The sequence below is a fragment of the Gymnoscopelus braueri genome (genome assembly GCF_963280865.1).
Source record: "Gymnoscopelus braueri genome assembly, chromosome: 3".
In the NCBI taxonomy this organism is placed as follows: domain Eukaryota; kingdom Metazoa; phylum Chordata; class Actinopteri; order Myctophiformes; family Myctophidae; genus Gymnoscopelus; species Gymnoscopelus braueri.
The window spans coordinates 427,042-442,500 of NC_137612.1; the positions used below are offsets into that span (position 1 = coordinate 427,042).

The window sequence follows — 15,459 nt, forward strand, 5'->3', positions numbered from 1 at the left end:
TTGTGTATTCGAGTACTAATCAGTACAATATCCAAAATCACAGACGATATACAGTCTAATATCATGATATGGCTATAATATCGATGCCCTAACTATGCAACAAAAGGCCTTAAGTGATTGCAAAAAGAAGAATTTTAAAAAGAATACTACAGTAGCCTATATCATTTATTTGTATTTTTTATTTGTTCCATTGCTGTCATGGCTGTCAGTGTTATAAAGCTGTATGATTATGGCAAAACTTATCATGGGTCCATATTGAGATCAGTTATTACAATTATTATTTAATAACTGGCTTTTTATTATTGGCTTTTTAACAAACAAATCTTAATGCAAAATAATGTTCTTATTTTGACTAAAAGCAAAAATAAAGAAATAAGGTTTTCCCATTCAGACACATAGCAGGACATGTTTGTCTGCATTTAATTGTTTTCAAGGTGAGAAATGTACCTTATGTCACTCTAGTCTCTTGCCTTTCAATGATATCAAAGGCAAAATAAAACGCCATAGGGTTAGGGTTAGGGTTTGGGTTAGGGTTAGGACCATAGCTCTGGAAGGGTTAGGGTTAGGACCATAGCTCTGGAAGGGTTAGGGTTAGGACCATAGCTCTGGAAGGGTTAGGGTTAGGACCATAGCTCTGGAAGGGTTAGGGTTAGGACCATAGCTCTGGAAGGGTTAGGGTTAGGACCATAGCTCTGGAAGGGTTAGGGTTAGGACCATAGCTCTGGAAGGGTTAGGGTTAGGACCATAGCTCTGGAAGGGTTAGGGTTAGGACCATAGCTCTGGAAGGGTTAGGGTTAGGACCATAGCTCTGGAAGGGTTAGGGTTAGGACCATAGCTCTGGAAGGGTTAGGGTTAGGACCGTAGCTCTGGAAGGGTTAGGGTTAGGACCATAGCTCTGGAAGGGTTAGGGTTAGGACCATAGCTCTGGAAGGGAGGATCGCGACCGGACAATTTTCTTTTTCCGATTCTACCGGACCCCCGTGAGTGTAATGAGGCGATCTCCATGAAGACGGAGGTCACTGAGAATATTCCATGATTTTTCAAAGGTTCAGTTTTTCTCTGGCAGTGGGGAGACAATATTACACTATTACTATGGCAGTTAACTCTTTCACTGCCAAGAGTATTTTAATAAAGTACTCCCCCAGTGCCAGCGATTTGCGTGTTTTTAAATTTTTAAATTTTTAAATTTTTCATTCGAATAAATTATCTGATTGCGGTTTTAAACACATACGACAGTTGTACCAGCAGAGAGCAGCAAATCGACACATTGAGCACCTCGCTGACTCGCTCGCCCCCTCCCAAACAGGCTCACGTCACATCCGGGACATGAACCGGATGTGACATTTTCGACAATCCCTGATCGGCCTTAAAACGATGTGATACACGACTACGATGACTGTTCGTCACCCAGACTATAGAAAATAGAAGTGGAGCTCTGCGTTCGTTTTTCATACCGTGTGAAAAACCGTGACTTTCCCTATTCTGGCCGAAAATGACCGCGGGAAAAAAATTAGAACCGGAAACGGAATCTGCGTCATGAAACCGGAACCCAATGAGTCTGAAGGAATCAGAAAGTGAAAGTGATCATGAAAAATAAACAGAATAGCGCGACCGCAGTAAAAAGTAAAATTTCTCGTTCTGGCAGGGAGGGTATTCAGAGAAAACTCGGGATAACTCGGGGCTTGGCACCGAGAGAGTTAAAGAGTTAATGACACCCCAACATCACACAGTGTTATCAATGACACCCCGACATCACACAGTGTTATCAATGACACCCCGACATCACACAGTGTTATCAATGACACCCCGACATCACACAGTGTTATCAATGACACCCTAACATCACACAGTGTTATCCCTGCCTCTGCTTGTGTCTTGGGTTGGTCTTGCAGATCACAAACAGACGTCCGCGCCGTCGTACAATGAAACAGTCTTTGCAGCGCTTCTTCAGCGCCGACTTGGTTTTCATCCCCACTGAAGGCTGCATGCAGGCCAGGTGTTGACACTGGCCCAGTAGGGATGTCCTACCCTGTGTATAGGAGGTCAGGTGTTGACCCTGGCCCAGTAGGGATGTCCTACCCTGTGTATAGGAGGCCAGGTGTTGACCCTGGCCCAGTAGGGATGTCCTACCCTGTGTATAGGAGGCCAGGTGTTGACCCTGGCCCAGTAGGGATGTCCTACCCTGGGTATAGGAGGTCAGGTGTTGACACTGGCCCAGTAGGGATGTCCTACCCTGTGTATAGGAGGTTCTGTGAGGAGCCTGCACCGCCAGCAGTCTGCTGGGCACCAGGGACAGTGTTGACAGGTATCTGGGCACCAGGGACAGTGTTGACAGGTATCTGGGCACCAGGGCCAGTGTTGACAGGTATCTGGGCACCAGGGACAGTGTTGACAGGTATCTGGGCACCAGGGACAGTGTTGACCGGTATCTGGGCACCAGGGCCAGTGTTGACAGGTATCTGGGCACCAGGGACAGTGTTGACAGGTATCTGGGCACCAGGGCCAGTGTTGACAGGTATCTGGGCACCAGGGACAGTGTTGACAGGTATCTGGGCACCAGGGACAGTGTTGACAGGTATCTGGGCACCAGGGCCAGTGTTGACAGGTATCTGGGCACCAGGGACAGTGTTGACAGGTATCTAGGAATGCCGCTCCACTTTGGTGAGGGCGAGTTTAGAGTGAACAACCCACCTATCTGGATCTGGGCCGACCGGCGCGTCAGGGAGCCGGCCAAGTATTTCAACACCAATGGTGCCATGGTGTCAAAGCCTTTGTGAAGCTTTTGAAAAGGGGTTAAACTAATAATATATTAATAATACTAATAATATACCCCTGAAGATAGTGTTGAATAGGCACAAGACGGCCACGGCAGCATAAATACTAACATGAATGGACGAGCAAATGTCTCCTCTCACGTGTTTTAATGTTATAATGGAAGTCAAAGGCATGGACTGATTATTACGCTGAAACGCTGTCGTCATATGTCATAGATGTGTCATATCGACTGACGTCATAGATGACTTATGTCACAGGCCGGTCCCATGACGTCAGAGATATTGGAGATCCACAGGAGCCGATCGACAAGCTCACAAACCTTAGGGGCAAACCCCCTTCTCTTTCAGCCTGCTGTTCCTATTAATGGCCCAGCAGATGTCGCTATTTCACCTTCTACCGTTTTCAATACCTTATAATCTCAATAGAAGTCAATGAGGTTTTGGGCAAATTTTACACTTGATTTTATTACCTTAGTAAATCTTTTCATAAACACTTTGTTTACACTTTATCTTTTTTAATTCATCATGATACGTGTTTAGTAAATTATTCATTTAAAAATGAATGATAAAGTAGAGTTTCTACTGGTTTCTACTGGTTTCTACTGGTTCTGGTTTCTACTGGTTTCTACTGGTTCTGGTTTCTACTGGTTCTACCGAGTGAAGACCCGATGGGCTTCATTTACGGCCTATAGAAACCAACGTTGTCCATATTATTATTATATATTATATTAATGTTGTCCATATTATTATTATATATTATATTAATGTTGTTCATATTATTATTATATATTATATTAACGTTGTCCATATTATTATTATATATTATATTAACGTTGTTCATATTATTATTATATATTATATTAATGTTGTCCATATTATTATCATATATTATATTAACGTTGTCCATATTATTATTATATATTATATTAACGTTGTCCATATTATTATTATATATTATATTAACGTTGTCCATATTATTATTATATATTATATTAACGTTGTCCATATTATTATTATATATTATATTAACGTTGTCCATATTATTATCATATATTATATTAACGTTGTCCATATTATTATTATATATTATATTAACGTTGTCCATATTATTATTATATATTATATTAACGTTGTCCATATTATTATTATATATTATATTAACGTTGTCCATATTATTATCATATATTATATTAACGTTGTCCATATTATTATTATATATTATATTAACGTTGTCCATATTATTATTATATATTATATTAACGTTGTCCATATTATTATTATATATTATATTAACGTTGTCCATATTATTATCATATATTATATTAACGTTGTCCATATTATTATTATATATTATATTAACGTTGTCCATATTATTATTATATATTATATTAAAGTTGTCCATATTATTATTATATATTATATTAACGTTGTCCATATTATTATCATATATTATATTAACGTTGTCCATATTATTATTATATATTATATTAACGTTGTCCATATTATTATTATATATTATATTAACGTTGTCCATATTATTATTATATATTATAGTAACGTTGTCCATATTATTATTATATATTATATTAACGTTGTTCATATTATTATTATATATTATATTAACGTTGTCCATATTATTATTATATATTATATTAACGTTGTCCATATTATTATTATATATTATATTAACGTTGTCCATATTATTATTATATATTATATTAACGTTGTCCATATTATTATTATATATTATATTAACGTTGTCCATATTATTATTATATATTATATTAACGTTGTCCATATTATTATTATATATTATATTAACGTTGTCCATATTATTATTATATATTATATTAACGTTGTCCATATTATTATTATATATTATATTAACGTTGTCCATATTATTATTATATATTATATTAACGTTGTCCATATTATTATTATATATTATATTAACGTTGTCCATATTATTATTATATATTATATTAACGTTGTCCATATTATTATTATATATTATATTAACGTTGTCCATATTATCATATATTATATTAACGTTGTCCATATTATTATCATATATTATATTAACGTTGTCCATATTATTATTATATATTATATTAACGTTGTCCATATTATTATTATATATTATATTAACGTTGTCCATATTATTATTATATATTATATTAACGTTGTCCATATTATTATTATATATTATATTAACGTTGTCCATATTATTTTGATCGCAGCGTGTTGTGAGCTTGTAGAACTTCTAATTTCACTTCTTTAATTTTTTTTCCATTTATGAAATTATTTTCAAATGTAATAAATAAATCATTGTTTTTTATGGCAAATTGTGATGTTTCTTTATTTTAAAATAAATATTCTAAATGAAAAAAGGGATATTTACTCTCTACCCATAAAACTGTTTGGGAAACACTGGTATAGTATCATAGTGAATGGTACATTTATATAGCGCTTTTATCCAAAGCGATTTACATAGATTGTGCATTACATTCACACACACACACACACACACACACACACACACACACACACACACACACACACACACACACACACACACACACACACACACACACACACACACACACACACACACACACACACACACACACACACACACACACACACACACACACACACACACACCCTGCATTCAGGCCTCTCTAGTGAAAAGAGAGCATTTCACACCCTGCATTCAGGCCCCTCTGGTGAAAAGAGAGCATCACACACCCTGCATTCAGGCCTCTCTGGTGAAAAGAGAGCATCACACACCCTGCATTCAGGCCTCTCTGGTGAAAAGAGAGCATTTCACACCCTGCATTCAGGCCTCTCTAGTGAAAAGAGAGCATTTCACACCCTGCATTCAGGCCCCTCTGGTGAAAAGAGAGCATTTCACACCCTGCATTCAGGCCTCTCTGGTGAAAAGAGAGCATCACACACCCTGCATTCAGGCCTCTCTAGTGAAAAGAGAGCATCACACACCCTGCATTCAGGCCTCTCTGGTGAAAAGAGAGCATTTCACACCCTGCATTCAGGCCTCTCTAGTGAAAAGAGAGCATCTCACACCACTTTCATATCCACTGGTCAGTGTTGCCAGATTTTGTGAGAGAAATGAGCAACCAGGTCTATGAAAACGAGCCCAAAAGAAGTGACTATAGGCCACATGAGCACTTTAAACCTATACGCATCGGATATCTTCATTAAAATAGCTGATCTACAAGCTCAAAACGCGTCGCAAGCTTGTCAAACAAATTCAAAGCTTGTCAAACAAAACCCAGCGAAACATTTTGAATATTTTTTCGAAACATTTTAACAACACAGATCTGGTATGGGGGTCCCTGGGGGTCCCTGGGGGTCCCTGGCCAGGGTTGCGGGGCGCCGAGCCTAGAATTTGTAGCGCTGAGACAAAAAATGTCTGGTGAAAATGATGCAATGTTGCAATGCATGCGCACGGCTCAGGAATGTTTTTGATCAATAAAAATAGCCGCCCATATTACAGTAAAGACATCTGCTTTTTTTTTTAATTTATTTTTGTAATTTCCAATATATTACGTAGCTAAAATTATATCCCCATAATATTATTCATATTATTTCCGCAAGTTTGACGAGAAGCGTCACCGGAACGTGGTAACTGGAACGCTCGCCCCAAATCACACTCGCCCCCATTTTTTTAACGGAACGACGCCGCCGGATTAGACCCGGGGCGAGCGTGTTTTGGGACGAGCGTTCTTATATTCCATTGCGACCAAACAACAATAATTAGGAACATAATTAGGCTTTATTGGACAATATAACGGAACATAATTAGCCTTTATTGGACAATATAACGGAACATAATTAGGCTTTATTGGACAATATAACGGAACATAATTAGGCTTTATTGGACTAAAGAACAGGAACATAATTAGGCTTTATTGGACTAAAGAACAGGAACATAATTAGGCTTTATTGGACTAAAGAACAGGGAACTGGCTGATGTGATGGATATAATCCCGCCCCCCTCCCCCCCCCCCCCAGGAATTGTGTGGAGAATGTGAGTGGAATTGGTCAACGTATGTTTCAATGTCAGCTGTCTTTAACGTACTGGTAACTCTAGCGTTAGCCAAACCCAACCCAATAATAGTAACGTTAGCCTAGCTTGTAGCAACACACATGAACGCAGCGTTCGGCGTGCGCATACGTGCGTGCGTGTGTATGCGTGCGTGTGTGTGTGTGTGGGGGGGTGGTAGTGCATTACTGTTCTAACCTGGTGTTTAGACATTAGTTCTGACTATAACCAGTGTTGTCTATGCTTGCTCCTCTTGGTACTCCAACACCTCAGTGTCACTGAAGACTAAGCTTCAAACCTCCCAAAACAAACTGATTTGACTACTTCTCAGACTGGGGCCCATGACCCACCTCTCTCCCACTCACTTTGCCAGCCTAGGCTGGCTCAGGGTGGAAGACAGGGTTAAACAACTAAAAATGGGTCTGGTCTTCAAAATTGTAAATGCAGATTTGCCCGAAATGCCCCCAATACCCACATATCTGTATAAATACCTCCAAAAGGTTAGTGACACCCACAGTCACAAAACTAGAGGGAGCGTAAACAACAATCTGGTACCACCCACCCATAAAACAAACATGGGCAAATTCTCCTTCTACAGCACAGCCACTAAGGTATGGAATAGTCTAACCCCATCCCTCAAAAAATGCAGTTCCCTGGGCCCATTCAAAACAGCCCTAAAAACTCATCTTTCTGGAGGCCAAAAGAGCAGCTAGTACCAGTTTCCCTGTCATGCTTTTTTTTTGTACAGCTGTCAGAGAGATGAAGCAGGGACCCCTTAGCTGTCAGAGAGATGAAGCAGGGACCCCTTAGCTGTCAGAGAGATGAAGCAGGGACCCCTTAGCTGTCAGAGAGATGAAGCAGGGACCCCCCACAACATATTGTGTAACGTATTGCAGATTAAACTCTTTCATAGATAGAGTTCATAGACTTATTTGACAGAACTATCATCAGTGATCATTTTGTAAAGTCATGATGTTTGTTTGTTTACACATTGTATTTTCTATTAATATGTTGATTGTCAGAAATTTACAACTTAAACCTTTTACATTACATTATAGTCATTTGAGTCATTTAGCAGACGCTTTTATCCAAAGCGACTTAGAATAAGTGCATTCAACATAGGTAGGGAACGAAACTACTAATCACCAGAAGTCTTAAGTGCATTTCCTGCAAAAACAAGCAACCAAGCAAACCTTCAACTTAGTACTTAGTAAACTTTTGTTTGGCTCTGTACTTGGTTCACTCTTTTTTCCCTGTACACCAAATCTCTTTGCCGAAAATAGGGAGCTTGTAGATCTGCTGTTTTCGGCAAATGTTCCCCTCAGAATAAGGATGCTAGGGTTCAAGGGGTTAATGTAAAATAAAATGAATCCTTTCACACAAACATTTGGTGGCCCTCCTTCCTACTGTTGAAGACCCATGTTCTATAACCAGGCTGTGTACTGGCCTGGGATCAGTGTAGGTTGGTTCATATTATAACCAGGTGTTTAGTGTTAGGCTGTACTGGGATCAGTGTAGGTTGGTTCTATATTATAACCAGGTGTTGTGTTTAGCTGTACTGGGATCAGTGTAGGTTGGTTCATATTATAACCAGGTGTTGTGTTAGGCTGTACTGGGATCAGTGTAGGTTGGTTCATATTATAACCAGGTGTTGTGTCAGGCTGTACTGGGATCAGTGTAGGTTGGTTCATATTATAACCAGGTGTTGTGTCAGGCTGTACTGGGATCAGTGTAGGTTGGTTCATATTATAACCAGGTGTTGTGTCAGGCTGTACTGGGATCAGTGTAGGTTGGTTCATATTATAACCAGGTGTTGTGTCAGGCTGTACTGGGATCAGTGTAGGTTGGTTCATATTATAACCAGGTGTTGTGTCAGGCTGTACTGGGATCAGTGTAGGTTGGTTCTATATTATAACCAGGTGTTGTGTTAGGCTGTACTGGGATCAGTGTAGGTTGGTTCTATATTATAACCAGGTGTTGTGTTTAGCTGTACTGGGATCAGTGTAGGTTGGTTCTATATTATAACCAGGTGTTGTGTTTAGCTGTACTGGGATCAGTGTAGGTTGGTTCTATATTATAACCAGGTGTTGTGTTAGGCTGTACTGGGATCAGTGTTGGTTGGTTCTATATTATAACCAGGTGTTGTGTTTAGCTGTACTGGGATCAGTGTAGGTTGGTTCTATATTATAACCAGGTGTTGTGTTAGGCTGTACTGGGATCAGTGTAGGTTGGTTCTATATTATAACCAGGTGTTGTGTCAGGCTGTACTGGGATCAGTGTAGGTTGGTTCATATTATAACCAGGTGTTGTGTTAGGCTGTACTGGGATCAGTGTAGGTTGGTTCTATATTATAACCAGGTGTTGTGTCAGGCTGTACTGGGATCAGTTGGTAAAATCAAAACGCCAAGTTTGCATGGAATGGAGTAGACTAAAAGATTTATCATTGACTAAAACTAGACTAAAATGTAAAAATGTTTTTGTTGACTGAAACTAAACTAAATACTTAATGTTTTGTTGGACTAAGATAAAGACTAAAATGCTCGACTTTTAGTCCACTAAAACAGGATGAGGTTGACTAAATATGATGAAAACTAACAAGGTTGATTGAAGCTGGACTTACATTTAAAATCAACACTGGTACAAACAACACAATGTTGAATAAATGTGACTAACTATAGCATAATGTAGTTGTGTTTTCCATCCTCACACCAACTCCTTCATATTTTGAGGGAAAAAATAAGAATGAATTCATTCATTCCTAAAAGAAATGCACATGCATGACTGTCCCCTGGCCTATGACCTCTATGACCTCTATGACCTCTATGACCATGACTGTCCCCTGGCCTAGCACCTCTATGACCTCTATGACCTCTATGACCTCTATAATAATAATAATAATAATAAACTTTATTTGTATAGCACCTTTCATGACATGAAATGCAGCTCAAAGTGCTTTACAGAGCAAGAATACAATTACAGTTAGAACCAATTTAACAATAAAGCAAACAAAAATAAAATAAAATAAAAGCAGTAAAATGCAGTGGCCCTCGCCACTACACAACTACAACACAAATGAATATAACTTAAATGTAGTGGCCACTGTCCTCTACAACACAGCTAAAGAAATATCCACACTTCACACAATTGCCAATATTACACCTTAGTAATATATTTTCACCATGTTTACCACGTGTGGACTAGCCCAGGGGATCTGCTAACTTATCACATCCAAACCACAGACCATACACCCCTGAGAATGATATCGGGGTTATACAAGATATATAGACTAAACATAGACAAAAGGATCTGCCCTGGAGGGTCCACCACGTGTCGACGTGCCCCAGAGGATAATTCACTAAATCCTCCGGATGGAGTTATCAGACTCTTGTCTTTTAACTACCGTGACTCTCTCTTCCACTCACACACAACAAAAGCAAAGGCATAAAACAACATTAAAATAGGGAATACAGTGAGGAATTAAAAATCAACCAAAGAATCAGCTAAAAGCAAGAGTGAAGTAATAGGTCTTGAGCTGTGCTTTAAAGCTATCGACAGAGGCTGCCTGTCTTAAGTGTAATGGGAGTTTATTCCACACTGTCGGTCCGTAAAAGCAGAATGCTGCTTCACCGTATTTTTTATATGTCATTGTAGGCACCTCGAGCAGGTCAGCACTTGAAGACCTGAGGGGCCGGTTTGGAACATATCTCTCTAGGCAGTCATAGAGGTAGGAGGGTGCCAGACCATTTAGAGCTTTATAAACTATTAAGATAATTTTAAAATCAATCCTAAAAACAACCGGGAGCCAGTGTAGTGAAGCTAGAACTGGAGTAATATGTTCTCTCATCCTGGTTTTAGTTAAAATTCTGGCTGCCGCATTTTGAACAGTCTCTATGACCAAGACTCTCCCTTGGCCTAACACCGGGCCTAACTTATATTATTATGTATTATGTATTATATATTATATATTATGGCCTAGCACCGGGCCTAACTCATATTATTATGTATTATGTATTATATATTATTAATATTATGGCCTAGCACCGGGCCTAACAGGAAACCCTGCTGTCACAACATATGTTTAGATGAACATAAACATATTAATGTTCCTAAACCACATTAGGAAACAAGCCCAAACACCAAACGACCAATACTTGCAAGCAACTGAAATTAAATTAAAAAAGTAACTTTTCAGGATTCCAAAAATATCTGGATTCCAATTCAAAAGTAGCAGATCTACAAGCTCAAAACGCGTCACACCGCGACGCGTTTTGAGCTTGTAGATCTGCTACTTTTGATACTTTTGTGTGACATAGAGTGAACATAATGAAAAAAGTTAAATACAGAGATAAGAGGTTTCTGCCTGACAGTACAATGTGTCCCTCTGGAGGGGATATATATATATATATATATATATATATATATATATATATATATATATATATATATAAGGGGCACGGTGGCGCAGTCGGTAGCGCTGTCGCCTCACAGCTAGAAGGTCCTGGGTTCGATTCCCGCCGGGGAAGCTGTGGGCACTGGGGGCGTGTCTTCTCCTCCGCGTCATCAGCACCCATACCCTAGGTGGGGTTGGCGAAAGGGCCTACTCTGTGTGGAGTTTGCATGTTCTCCCCGTATCTCCTAGGGTAGTTAATACCCTCACAAAAACATCTAGTAATCCTGGTCACTATACCGCCTCCCCCATGACAGCCGGGGCGCCTGATGGAGGGGAAGGGAACTGGTTGGAATAACGTGTTCCTTCCACGCGCTACGTCCAACCAGGGAAACTCCCCCCTGTCAGGTGACAAGAAGGTCAGTTGGCTCTCATGCCTGAAGGAAGCATGAGCTCGGCCCTGGCCTCCCTACTGTGGGGTGACAGGTGTAATACTGGTGTAGGGCTGGTGTAGTGCCCAGGATCACTTAGGAAATTGGCACCGGGTGAAAAAAATGGGTTACAAAAATCGCGGGATAAAAATTTAAAAGAAAAAAATATATATATATATATCCTGATATAACCATAGAGGTATAATATATATAACCGACTCCCTGAACCTGGGTTAGAGTCTCGTATTCTCTCTTCGATAGATGGTGCATCATACTACTGATGTCACCCTGTCCTTGCGTGTCCTTATATGGGCTTACATTGACCTCACTCCTTATATGGGCTTACATTGACCTCACTCCTTATATGGGCTTACATTGACCTCACTCCTTATATGGGCTTACATTGACCTCACTCCTTATATGGGCTTACATTGACCTCACTCCTTATATGGGCTTACATTGACCTCACTCCTTATATGGGCTTACATATATAAGCCCTGAGTGCCACTGGACGTCTAAGACGTAAAAAAAAAATGGGAAAAAATTTTCAGAACCCAATATATCATGATTTGAAAATATTCTGCTCCATTCACTCTTAGTTTAACTTCTTACTGAAAAAGACTGTATCTCGGCTCCTAAGCACTTTTTTTTTACTATGAATTTTGGCTGTGGCACTGAATGAGTTAAGAGATGAGTGTTAAAAAAAATCATGTATTGCTTTCTATCGTTATAGTGATTTTAGTGACAGACACACACACACACACACACACACACACACACACACACACACACACACACACAGTGTTTTTTTAAGACACAACAAACAGGAATGAGACACGTGTCCCAAATAATCCATGATGCCCTCATTTAAATATTTATATAAACGACTCAAATGATTCCAGGTATATTTTTCAAGACAAAAAGACAAAATTACGTTTATTTTTTAGCAGGAAACGATGTGTACGTGTTTATGTAAAACCTAGTTAGTATAAACATAAGAGTAGCTCTGCCTGGTTTCATAAACATAAGAGTAGCTCTGCCTGGTTTCATAAACATAAGAGTAGCTCTGCCTGGTTTCATAAACATAAGAGTAGCTCTGCCTGGTTTCGTAAACATAAGAGTAGCTCTGCCTGGTTTCATAAACATAAGAGTAGCTCTGCCTGGTTTCATAAACATAAGAGTAGCTCTGCCTGGTTTCATAAACATAAGAGTAGCTCTGCCTGGTTTCATAAACATAAGAGTAGCCCTGCCTGGTTTCATAAACATAAGAGTAGCCCTGCCTGGTTGATGCTAGCAACATAAACATAAGAGTAGCCCTGCCTGGTTGATGCTGGCAGAATAAACATAAGAGTAGCCCTGCCTGGTTGATGCTGGCAGCATAAACATAAGAGTAGCCCTGCCTGGTTGATGCTGGCAAAATAAACATAAGAGTAGCCCTGCTTGGTTCATGCTGGCAGCATAAACATAAGAGTAGCCCTGCCTGGTTCATGCTGGCAGCGTAAACATAAGAGTAGCCCTGCCTGGTTCATGCTGGCAGCGCAAACATAAGAGTAGCCCTGCCTGGTTCATGCTGGCAGCATAAACATAAGAGTAGCCCTGCCTGGTTCATGCTGGCAGCATAAACATAAGAGTAGCCCTGCCTGGTTCATGCTGGCAGCGTAAACATAAGAGTAGCCCTGCCTGGTTCATGCTGGCAGCGTAAACATAAGAGTAGCCCTGCCTGGTTCATGCTGGCAGCGCAAACATAAGAGTAGCCCTGCCTGGTTCATGCTGGCAGCATAAACATAAGAGTAGCCCTGCCTGGTTCATGCTGGCAGCATAAACATAAGAGTAGCCCTGCCTGGTTCATGCTGGCAGCTTAAACATAAGAGTAGCCCTGCCTGGTTCATGCTGGCAGCGTAAACATAAGAGTAGCCCTGCCTGGTTCATGCTGGCAGCATAAACATAAGAGTAGCCCTGCCTGGTTCATGCTGGCAGCGTAAACATAAGAGTAGCCCTGCCTGGTTCATGCTGGCAGCGCAAACATAAGAGTAGCCCTGCCTGGTTCATGCTGGCAGCATAAACATAAGAGTAGCCCTGCCTGGTTCATGCTGGCAGCATAAACATAAGAGTAGCCCTGCCTGGTTCATGCTGGCAGCGTAAACATAAGAGTAGCCCTGCCTGGTTCATGCTGGCAGCGCAAACATAAGAGTAGCCCTGCCTGGTTCATGCTGGCAGCGTAAACATAAGAGTAGCCCTGCCTGGTTCATGCTGGCAGCATAAACATAAGAGTAGCCCTGCCTGGTTCATGCTGGCAGCATAAACATAAGAGTAGCCCTGCCTGGTTCATGCTGGCAGCGTAAACATAAGAGTAGCCCTGCCTGGTTCATGCTGGCAGCGCAAACATAAGAGTAGCCCTGCCTGGTTCATGCTGGCAGCGTAAACATAAGAGTAGCCCTGCCTGGTTCATGCTGGCAGCATAAACATAAGAGTAGCCCTGCCTGGTTCATGCTGGCAGCGTAAACATAAGAGTAGCCCTGCCTGGTTCATGCTGGCAGCGCAAACATAAGAGTAGCCCTGCCTGGTTCATGCTGGCAGCATAAACATAAGAGTAGCCCTGCCTGGTTCATGCTGGCAGCATAAACATAAGAGTAGCCCTGCCTGGTTCATGCTGGCAGCGTAAACATAAGAGTAGCCCTGCCTGGTTCATGCTGGCAGCGCAAACATAAGAGTAGCCCTGCCTGGTTCATGCTGGCAGCATAAACATAAGAGTAGCCCTGCCTGGTTCATGCTGGCAGCGCAAACATAAGAGTAGCCCTGCCTGGTTCATGCTGGCAGCATAAACACATGAGTAGCCCTGCCTGGTTGAGGCTGGCAGCATAAACACGAGAGTAGCCCTGCCTGGTTCATGCTAGCAGCATAAACACGAGAGTAGCCCTGCCTGGTTGATGCTAGCAGCATAAACACAAGAGTAGCCCTGCCTGGTTGATGCTAGCAGCATAAACACAAGAGTAGCCCTGCCTGGTTGATGCTAGCAGCATAAACACGAGAGTAGCCCTGCCTGGTTGATGCTAGCAGCATAAACACGAGAGTAGCCCTGCCTGGTTCATGCTGGCAGCATAAACACAAGAGTAGCCCTGCCTGGTTGATGCTAGCAGCTTTTCAGTGATGCTGTCACTCGGCAGTGAGAAGAAACAGCAGATCTACAAGCCCACAGCATGGCTCATAGAGTTACAGTATATCTCATAGAGCTACAGTATATCTCATAGAGCTACAGTATATCAGATCTACAAGCCCACAGCATGGCTCATAGAGTTACAGACACACACTCACCCTCTACATCATCTTCATCATCATCATCATCCTCACTGAGCTGCTTTACAACTAGAAGATGTTTTACTGCGTTTTATTTCCAAGGACACACACACACACACACACACACACACACACACACACACACACACACACACACACACACACACACACACACACACACACACACACACACACACACACAAAACGCCATGACAGTTTAGAAGAAAGGAGAAAAAAAAACAGAAAGGGGGGGCTGAGGGGGCAAGGACAGAGGAAAGGAAGAAAGGCGGGAAGGAAAGGAAGTCTCTATTTACATAAAGCTTCAGTCCGGAGTTTATTTCATGTCACTCAGACAGACAGAGGGTCTACAGATCTATTAGAGGGTCTACAGATCTATTAGAGGGTCAACAGAGTCTCTCACGGTGAGGACGCGAGTTGTTGCGCACGAGCGCACGCACGCGCGCGCGCGAGGACACGCATCACGGCCGCTCGCGCACAGAAAGAAAC

General features: G+C 41.1%; 1 protein-coding gene across 1 annotated transcript in view; it reads right to left on the reverse strand.

Moving 5' to 3' along the window:
• Window positions 1-15,459, reverse strand: part of chd6 (chromodomain helicase DNA binding protein 6) — a 129,009-nt gene that overhangs the window by 113,322 nt on the left and 228 nt on the right.